This window comes from Anas acuta, chromosome 2, assembly GCF_963932015.1.
Source record: "Anas acuta chromosome 2, bAnaAcu1.1, whole genome shotgun sequence".
NCBI classification, from domain to species: Eukaryota; Metazoa; Chordata; class Aves; order Anseriformes; family Anatidae; genus Anas; species Anas acuta.
Genome location: NC_088980.1, coordinates 77,083,544 through 77,091,397, shown reverse-complemented (window position 1 = coordinate 77,091,397; position 7,854 = coordinate 77,083,544). Strand labels below are relative to the sequence as shown.

Sequence of the window (7,854 nt, the reverse complement as noted above, 5' to 3'; positions counted from 1 at the left end):
CACCATATTTATTCTTGTGACACTATGAGACTAGAAGAAACATAGTATGATTTTAGGACTACTGCTGAGAATTTATTTTATTTTATTTTTAAACACAAACTAGCCGTCTGTGACATAACATCAACCTGTTTTTAGCAATGAGGAAAGGATCAGCTGAGAGACCCTAACCATTTACTTAGAATCATAGAATATCCTGAGTTGGAAGGGACCCTTAAGGATCATCAAGTCCAACTCTTGACACCGCACAGGTCTACCCAAAAGTTCAGACCATGTGACTAAGTGCACAGTCCAATCTCTTCTTAAATTCAGACAGGCTCGGTGCAGTGACCACTTCCCTGGGGAGCCTGTTCCAGTGTGCAACCACCCTCTCTGTGAAGAACCCCCTCCTGATGTCAAGCCTAAACTTCCCCTGCCTCAGCTTAACCCCGTTCCCGCGGGTCCTGTCGCTGGTGTTAATGGAGAAAAGGTCTCCTGCCTCTCGACACGAGGAAGTTGTAGACTGCGATGAGGTCTCCCCTCAGCCTCCTCTTCTCCAGGCTGAACAGGCCCAGTGCCCTCAGCCGTTCCTCGTACGTCTTCCCCTCCAGGCCTTTCACCATCTTCGTAGCCCTCCTCTGGACACTCTCCAACAGTTTCATGTCTTTTTTATACTGTGGTGCCCAGAACTGCACACAGTACTTGAGGTGAGGCCGCACCAGTGTAGAGTAGAGCGGGACAATCACCTCCTTTGACCTACTAGCGATGCCGTGCTTGATGCACCCCAGGACACGGTTGGCCCTCCTGGCTGCCAGAGCACACTGCCAGCTCATATTCAACTTGCTGTCTACCACGACCCCCAGATCGCTCTCTTGGAAATCATCAACTTTTGTTAACTTGATCTGGACAGCTACAACTCTCCTATCTCGCACCCGAGTTGAAATTTCAACTCATGAAATTGTTTTTCAAGCTTAGTTAGTATTAATGTTGCTGTTGTGCTTAACTCTACATACAATAGAAAATATAATTACCCATAACTACTTTATACAAAGATAAGTCTGTAATATGCCCATGTGCAGATACATCTGTGAAAATGCTTGCATCCAAACTCAGCTTGTGTCTTCTCAATGCACTGAATGTATAAATTAAGCAGCCTGCAACATTTATATTGAAAAGTTTAGCTTCATTTTTAATGCCAATCGTGTTCAGAGCTGTTTCTGATTAAAGCTGAGCAAATTTTCCACTATTTCAGAAGGGAATTTTCAGTTAGTTTAACAGAAAGCATTGTAGTTGCCTTGTCTAAATGTCCCTACCCCAAAAATGTGCTCAAGATCAAATAGTGCCTCATTACAGAATTTTTTTTAATTACGATAATGTCACTGAGAACCATCACACCATTTACAAAGGGTTGGGATAAAGATTTTTGTTTTGTTGCTAAAACATATGTAGCATATACATGTATGTTGTAGTTGACTAAGTTATTTACCTGAAAAATACTGTTTTAAGTTTATTTTGAATGGACAACCTTCCATACATTTACAGAGCTTCCTCTGCTGTGACATTCCTACTGATAATAGACTCACCCTTAGTTATCCCTTCCCCTCTGGCAGTGACTTTTTAATGTACTGTTATGAGGGACTATACCCTATGTCTTCTTCCCAAGGCATCACAATCAGGACTATTCAAAGACATGGCTATTGTTACTGACTGTACTTTTTTTTTTTTTTTTTTAACAGATATTCTGCTAAGTTACATGAGCAGACTCTAATTAATCTTTGAGATGAAATGGATTTTTATTTATCTATTTGTTAGTCAAAAAAAAAAATCACTGTGCTGTGAACAAAAAAAAAAAAAAAAAAAAAAAGGATAGAAAACATTCAAGCATTCCCAATGTAAGCATTTAGGAGCTAAGCAATTTGGCACCAGCAATCACCATGTTCACAGGTGAGACTGATGGGGTGATTTAATAATTATGGACCCCAGGCTCTCACAGACATATACAATCACAGAATAAGAAGAGCCTATAGCTGTAAACTAATGCCAGTAAATTTAATCTACTAGCATTGACTAATTAAACTCAGGAAAACTAGATTTCACAAGAAATTTGGAACAGTCTCAGCATCACAGCAAGAGAAGGGACTTAATATTTCATTGGGAGATAGAAATAAGAAAGCAGCCACAGTGGAACACAGTTTGAAGATTTGTGCCCCAGTTATGTCTCTGTGACCTCCCAAACATGCACAGAGTTGAAATTCAAAATTTCTCTCACTTCTGTATTTTATTTTTTTCTTAGTAGAAATTAGTGCATGCTAAATGAAAAGCACAATTTCATCTCAAAGCCAGGGAATGTGAAAAAAGAAGGGAACCAGGAGAATAACTGAACATAAATATGATTCACAGAAGATGTTAACAAAGTCACTCATGTTACAATAATTAATATTTCTAATATTAATTTATTCTATTTCTTTCTTTCTGGAAACTTAATATAAGAGAGATAATTTAGTCTGTGGCTTTTATCAAGAGGTGCAAATATATATAACATGACAAACTCTTCGGACGTTAAATCACAAGGAAATCCCTCCATCCCCCTTTCCTTGCCTTGCATTTCAGCATATATCTTGATGGTGGTTTTCTGTAAGGAACATTGCTTTCAGGTTCCAGAATTTTGTCTTCCTTCTTTTGATGATTATAGAATTGGACTAAAATATCTCTGCATTGAATGTTTCTAAATAAAAATTCTGCACTTCACAAGAATTTGACATACTCCATTTTAAGTGGGAGTTGCTTCAATATCCTGTTTTCTATTTCTAAATTTACAATAATTTAGAAATGTTATTTCTAAATTGCACAATAAAAAATCCTATAATCTGCTTTTTTCTTTGGTTATAGCTCCAGGTTCAGTGCATCAGGATGAAATTTTCAGTGGAGAGACATTTATTCAATAGGCAGGTGATCTGTACAGTCAGGGATGTTAGAAACCTCTGCCTAACACCAAGAAATATTATCTGTTGAAAAACCTTAAATATGATGATTTTAAAATGATTATATCCTGTAGTCAAATAGCATTCTGGCTTGAACTTTCCTCATCCTGTAGCTAGCTTATTTTAATTTAATTGCCTGTTCTGGATGAAGTATATGTGTGGAAATATATATTTATCCAACTATGTGTTTGTCCATGCATACATTTTTTTTTTATAAAGAGAAAGAAATCATTATATAATCATTATAAATTACAAAAAAAAAAAGGGGGGGGGGAGGGAAACATCTCAAAATAAGTACGAATAAGTGCATTCAATACCAATTTGTCTGGCTTTGTAACTATTACAGAAGCCAACTTTTCTTCTCAGGAGAAAAGCATGTCTTCCTTATGCATTGCTGTAAAACCAATATTTTAAGCAGTGGACCACATTGAACCTTCATCATCTCAGAATCCTAAGCTTGGAACTGGAGCCCACAAAAAGCAGACATCAGTGTGATCCTAAGCAAACCTAAATATTTATTCTCTATATTCCTTTAACGTGTTTTGGTTCATAAAGGATACAAGTTGGTAGAAATAGTGGAGACGTACTGCTGTTGGTGTTGATGAGACCAAGGCCAGCGAGATATGCCTTCCTGTGGAAGCTGCTGGCATATGAACTACAGTTATTGTCACTTTCATGTTGAAATAAAATAAATAAATAAATAAATAAATAAATAAAATAAGGATTTATGTAAGAAGTTTGCACAGCTTGGGGATAATTATTTGCTAAGAAACTAAATCTGTCCAGCTCTTCCATCTTACTTTCATATTTGTCAGCTCTTCCTATCAGCTTTCTTCCACCTTTCAGAGCACTGCTAATTCACATTAGTCAAGCCTGTGTTTGTATTTTCTACAATTAAAGGAAATTGTACTTAATGAATGCTGGTTCTAGGATTATGATTATTCTTTGCATTGGATACCATGTAATCAAAAGGGACATACAATAATATCTGCAAAAAGCGTTGAATTGTTTTTATAATTATAATTATATACAATTGATAATTTTTATTATAATTGTCAAATCATTACCAGAAGCCAGTTTTCCACTGCACTACAGCAGAAGAGGATTGGGGTGCTATTGCTTACAGGCCAGAAGAAGAGTGGTTAATATTATGTCAATTAAATTACAAGTTTAAAAGGTGCACATAATTAAGAACTACAGCTCAATTCCAATATTTTGGAATAATGCCAAAATGCTGTTAAAAAGCAATAATACTATCAATAATAATTAATAATAATCTGATAAACAAAAACAAATGAAAAAGGACTAGAGTCTTTTCTAAAGGCTCTTCAGCACTATAGAAGACAAGAAAAAAAGAAATCCCACAATCCTCTTTTTTCTAAAACTCATTTTAGAAAGTAAGGATAGAGAAAACAAGTGCTATAAAAATTTGGTTGTTGTGAAGAAAAAATAAAAATATTTGGTTTAATAATAGACCAATTGAAAAAATATGATCAGGATTAAAAGCAAGAAATAAACTTTTTTTTTTTTTTTTCAGAGGAATTTATATGTTTCCTATAACATAGAAAACAACTTATTTAGCAGGGATGCTCCAGAGTTTATAGCTTTGTATGCTGCTCTGTGAACAGATTGAGACAAAAAATATGGAACTCATATTAATACAGAAATGAATCTGAGAATAATGATTTCAGATACTCTGAAAATTAAAAAGTAATACATCTTCATTTGCAGGAAAAATAAAATCAGTGAGTTACAATCCAAGTTCTGAAGGTCAAAACCGTTTAAATAAATATATAAACACAGAAACAGTCCAAGCTTGAAAACAATGGTAATTTAAGGAACCTGTTATAAATCATGATACAATCTCACTTTTGATCAAAGACTTGTATGCTAACTCTGAACACAAGCACAAATACAGTCATCATCTTGTATCATTTTGTATTATCTGTATTACAACAACAAGAAGCTTTTAAGGAATGCTTCTGCTCACATGGCTAAAAAAATCACAGAATCATCTAGGTTGGAAAAGACCTCTCAGATCACCTAGTGAAAAGAGAAACCTTGGGTTTTGGAAGGTGGTTGGGTTTATGTAATAAATATGAGCTGCGTTCAGAAAAATGCCTATCATTCTATAAAAGCTTGTCTTGTTGGGAAATACAATCAAAGAAAAGCAAGTATAGAGGGAGAACATTTGAAACTTGTAGGAATGGGAGGTGTACTTGAAAGTCCATCTGAATATTATTTGTTCTTTTCTAAGTGAGTTTTTGATTACAATTTGGAATCAGAAATTTAGGTTTAAAATCATATTTTTAAAAATGAAGGGAAAAGCTGACATTTAATAATTAAACATGTTGATTTTGTTTTATTTCTGATTCAAATTGAAGAGAGGAAGTACAACTCTTTAGAAATTTGGTCCACTCTCTATATAGCCAACATGATTACTAATTATTTTGCTGTGTTCCCAGAAAAAAAAAAAAAAAAAAAAAAAAAAAAAAAAAAAAGACAATGTGGTTAAGCACTGGACAAACATCATAAAGAATCAGACACAAATGAGAAGTTGGGCCAGGGTGAAAAAAATGCTAGAAGAAATGTTAAAACTTATAATATTTAGATTTAAGTGCAGAAAGCATTCTTAAAAACAAACAAGTTTATTAATGAAAGGTATTCATCCTATCTTGTAATGTCCAGAAAACAAGTAGGAAAATATATTTTGTGTACTACTGCATTTACTTTGTTAGAATATACACAACTGAAGCTTTTGAAAATGATGGGATAGCTCATCAAATGCAGTGTATATTTTCTATTATTATTGTATCTATTTATTTCTATTTAAATAGAACCTGTTACTTCACATTCTGGATTCACTCTCACCAACTTTTTACAATACCTGGTCAAAGTAACCAAAGGATACATACCTAGGTGAAAAATTAGATGCAGTCAGCAGATGGGTAGAGAATTTGAAATCAAGCTATCTGATTATATCAGTATCAGTTCCTTTCTTTTTTTTTACCACAGATTTTAAGATACAATGTTTGAAATACATATATATTTTTATTTTTCAGATACAGTATAGATAAACTGATACAAGTTTTTTAAAGGTCTTTGAAGGTCTTTTTTTTTTTTTTTTTTCTCAGAACTCAACAATGGAATCTTAATATACGTTAGTGTGTTACTAAATGAAAAAGGCCCGCTTGTACATCTCTGGCTTTGGATTCTGGGTCCCACTCCTGCATGCTAGAGCATTAGATTTTGAAGTTTGGTTCAGATCTCTCCTGTGTAGTAAGGAAATCATAATTAAATCAATAATCAGAATCAATCAATCTCTCACTGCAGCAAGGAAAGTGGTGATCTAGTTTTCAGTAAAAGAACCACAGTCATTTGTGCATCTTAAATAACATGAATTATATATAAATATCTGGGGGGGGAGGGAAGAGAGGGGGTTTTGTTGGTCCCTATGGTTCTTTACCTGGTTGAAGTACCTCATTTCAGAATTGCTTTCTTTATTTTTTTTAAAGTAATTTTGTTGTTTCATTTATTGTAGTCGGCCAACATTCTATAGTTGGCCAACCCACTTTCTATTGTTTTTTCTAACTTACTTGTTCAGAGATTGTTATTGAGTCAGGCTATAAGCAACCTGAGAATTCAGAATTTTCAGTTTTCATTAATTCAACAAGAATTGCCTTTCCCTACTTACAGAATTTTTCCAGCTTATTTGGCATACTAGTGAATTCTGTTATGGGATTTGGAAGGTATCTGTATTGCTTTAAATTCATTTAGTAAACCCCAAGAGAGTTTCATAGGCAAAGTTTCTTAGTAAAGGATTGCAGACTTATTGATGAGAAAAAGTTCAGCTAAAATTCTCACAACGAATGTAATTCAATGCAATTCAGTTACCCTGAGAAGTTAAACTTGCTTATTTGACTTAAGATTTATCAATTCAGTTAAGTGGCAGTACATACTATGGAGTGAAAACTCTGTATGGACACACAGGAATGTATGAAGTACCTCTTGGACTGCCAAAAAAATAAACTAAACAATTGTATCTTACTAGACACAATTAAAGGAGACATATATAGAGATACATAATGTTTCAATGTGAGAATTTATTGTGCTGTTTAATTGATAGTTTAGAAGCTAATACCCACAGTCATTGCTGTAGTCTTTTTTGCAGAAAACCTAGTACACTCAAAACTTTGTAAAATACAAGACCTTCATTTTTTACTATTGGGAAATAAACTGAGCAGAAAGTAATGAAAACACTCTGCATCAATAAGAAGACCGACCATGTTTCTGTACAGTTTAAAAAAATATATTACAAAACTATGAAATTCATCAACGGTACGAAATACCACATTCTTCTTTAGAAAAAAAAAAAAATAATAATCCGTTGTCTAACTAAAGAAAAAACTTGAGTCAACATATTTTTTTCTATATCTTAGTTGCTACATTGGCATCAGGTTGTTCTACAGTACCAATTAGGTGGATGAAAACATTCATTAAATATCTTCATTATATAAATGAAGTGAAATTTGAGTTACTCAAGATTTCATAAAATATGGGATGAACAGCCAAAAAGGTATATAATGTTTTATTACTCTTCGTGCTTAAGGTCTCTCTCAAAATACTATCTTCCACTTTTCAGTGCATATTACTTAAAAATTTCCTAATATTAACTGTTTAATCTCATTTAGATAATTTTCCTTGAATTCAATCCACATTTTTGAGACTGCAACCAGAACACTAGACTATTATTTCTCTCATAGTTGAAGCACAAAAAATAATGGACCTTAAAAACCATCTTGCCTCAAACCCAAACTACAATGCTAATGAAAGTGACATTGCAAAATAAAAAATAAAGAAATCTTCCTCACAATTTATATGAAAACTGAAACATGTA

At 33.7% G+C, this 7,854-nt stretch overlaps 1 long non-coding RNA gene across 1 annotated transcript; it reads right to left on the bottom strand.

Moving 5' to 3' along the window:
• Nucleotides 1–2,235: 2,235 nt before the first annotated feature.
• Nucleotides 2,236–3,636, bottom strand: LOC137851753 (uncharacterized). The gene is made up of 2 exons (XR_011093433.1): nt 3,518–3,636; nt 2,236–2,593 (listed from the first exon to the last, which is right to left on the bottom strand). It is a non-coding gene; the product is annotated as an uncharacterized lncRNA (long non-coding RNA).
• Between the last annotated feature and the right edge of the window lie 4,218 nt (nt 3,637–7,854).